Source organism: Meleagris gallopavo, chromosome 15 (assembly GCF_000146605.3).
Source record: "Meleagris gallopavo isolate NT-WF06-2002-E0010 breed Aviagen turkey brand Nicholas breeding stock chromosome 15, Turkey_5.1, whole genome shotgun sequence".
Taxonomy (NCBI): domain Eukaryota; kingdom Metazoa; phylum Chordata; class Aves; order Galliformes; family Phasianidae; genus Meleagris; species Meleagris gallopavo.
The window spans coordinates 16,945,927-16,948,459 of NC_015025.2; the positions used below are offsets into that span (position 1 = coordinate 16,945,927).

Genomic DNA, 2,533 nt, shown 5'->3' on the forward strand with positions numbered 1-2,533 from the left:
AAAAAAAAAAAGATTGCTTTGGGATACAGTTTAAACCTAGACTGCTGTGTTCCTTCCAGGAATGATGGAACAGAATTTGGAGGCTCCATTTACCAGAAGGTGAATGATAAACTGGAAACTGCTGTGAATCTTGCTTGGACAGCTGGTAACAGCAACACTCGCTTTGGAATAGCAGCCAAGTATCAGATTGACCCAGATGCCTCTTTTTCTGTGAGTGCCATACACGGACATTTATAAGCATTCAAAAGTAGCTTCTTGTAGTAGAAATGTGAAGCAACTTTACATCAATGAGTAAAGAGTTTTGAGGCAATTCCATGGTATGTGCCAACTCTATTGCCAATTCGATTGGCACATGCCTCTACTTGTCTCTCTTTTGGCCACATGAGAGCACAATTATTGGATTTCCCTTGAAACTGATACAGAATGTTTTATCATATTTATTGGGCACTGTTCTGAGAAATTTTCAGTCCATATTTTTGAAAAAATTACAAATGTGATCAACAAAAGCACAGTTTACAGTGACTGTAGATTAGTTGATTTGGGGTTTAAATTACAGCAAAAGTTAACTCTAGATTATTTTTTTTTGTGTGTAATTTGAAGCATGAAATTATTTATGCATTTAAAAGGCTTTACTTAATTTCCAAGTGGGAAGGATTTTGAAGAAAGATAACAAATTATTTACATGTGGTATTTTTCTCCATTAAGGCTAAAGTGAACAACTCCAGTCTGATTGGACTGGGATACACTCAGACTTTAAAGCCAGGTAAGTCTATGCAGAAGAAATTCAGAGATCAGTAAATAGTATTTCAGTCTTGAAATATCAGAGAAGCTTTTTGCAACGTATGTGGTTGGTTTTGTAACACTGCTGTTCTGTATGGTGACCCAGTGGTGAACTTTTCCACAGACTGCTCTGTTAGTTTGGGATGTCTGTTGGAACCAGAATTGCTAGACCAACAACCACTGACCATCAGATACTCTTTTGTAGACACCAAGTCCTGTCACTGAGTTTCTTTGCTTGAAAATGTGATGTTCCCATGGCCTGCTGGTCCAGGGAGAAGGCAGTCTAACAGATGCCCAAGTGGTTTTAATGCAGTCTAAAAAATCTGCTGCCAGAATACCAAGCAGGTTGATTTCTACATCAGACATGGCTCAGGGCTTTTCATCCCAGTGTTTTAAAGAGGTGTAGAAAGGTGAATAAGTGTCAAGGTCCCAGTTTTTCATTATACCTGAGTCTAAAATTAGATTCATCTGTAGGCCGCTAGCAGTGAACTCACTGAGAGCTGTAGTTATTTGAAATGATAAAAAGTAAATTCTATCACTGTGGTTTGTTTTATCCTAAGTTTGAGAATTCAGGAAGATTTAATATTTGCAGACTGTTTGAAAAAGTCCAGACGTTAAATGGCTAGCTGCCAAATTAAACGAATGCAGCCACTCAGTAAATTACAGCAGCAACACAGATATTGCAGTTACTGAATGTAAAGCTCATTCCAAGTTTTAACCATTGTTTTTCCTCTCACTTCTCTCTATTTGCAGGTATCAAGCTGACATTGTCAGCTTTGTTGGATGGCAAGAATGTCAATGCAGGTGGTCACAAACTTGGTCTAGGATTGGAATTTGAAGCATAAGAAGAGATTTTACAATCATTAATTTGAAAATACAGCATAGTTACCTTCAGAATATAGTGTACCTTTCAATGTTGTATGTCTGGGATGCAAGTAATGCTAAATATCAGTCCTGCTAGTCCTGGTTAAAGACAGCTAAGCTTTAAAATGATGTTTCAGAAATGGAGACAAAAAGCATTCTAAAAAGTCCGAATTCCAGGCTTTTATTTTGTTTTGGGATGTTATTGCCCACCTTATCTGTCAGCTGCCGTGTGATAGCAAATAGGAGGATATTATTACCTTTACTAACATATTGACTGCACAAGGAATATGTTAGTGTGATACAAGAACTGTTATGTTGAGAATCGCAGACCACTGTTGTACTGTTAATTCTTGCAAAATGTTCTGACACTTAAGGCCTCAATTCACTGTGGAATGTGCAAAACTTGCCTGAAAAAAGGGATTATTTTTTTGTCCTGATGGATGTTTCACAACTGGTTTGTCTCATTTGGTTCTTTTACACCTACAGCTGTCTCCAGAACGCTTTAGGTTGTCTACTTTGTGTAACTGCTGCCGAGAAGGTTTGATGTGACTCAGCCAATACTACTTGTCCTGTGCTGTGGTTCCTTTCCCTTGCACTGAATGGAAAGCTTGTAAGACAGGGCCATAATCAGGGAAGAGTGTTTGTAACTGCAATCACATAGTTGCATCACTAAATTTAAAATGGACTTTTGTTTTATTACCACTTTTTTTTAGCAACTAAATGGGTACGTTTTTAGAGTCTTCCATTTTGTGTGGAAATAGACCCCAAAGTGCTGTACCTGACACTACTAAAACTGGATACAAAAAAACCAAACCCAACTTGAATAAAATATTGAAATATCACCTTTTACTTTGACTTTGTGTATTAACTGTGCTGATGGTTTTGTACT

The 2,533-nt window shown here is 37.5% G+C and overlaps 1 long non-coding RNA gene across 1 annotated transcript; it reads left to right on the forward strand.

Annotated features, from left to right (window-relative positions):
- The first annotated feature begins 38 nt into the window (after positions 1-38).
- Positions 39-2,493, forward strand: LOC104913324. Its single transcript, XR_795301.3, has 3 exons — positions 39-210; positions 706-763; positions 1,534-2,493. It is a non-coding gene; the product is annotated as an uncharacterized LOC104913324 (long non-coding RNA).
- The last annotated feature ends 40 nt before the right edge of the window (positions 2,494-2,533 follow it).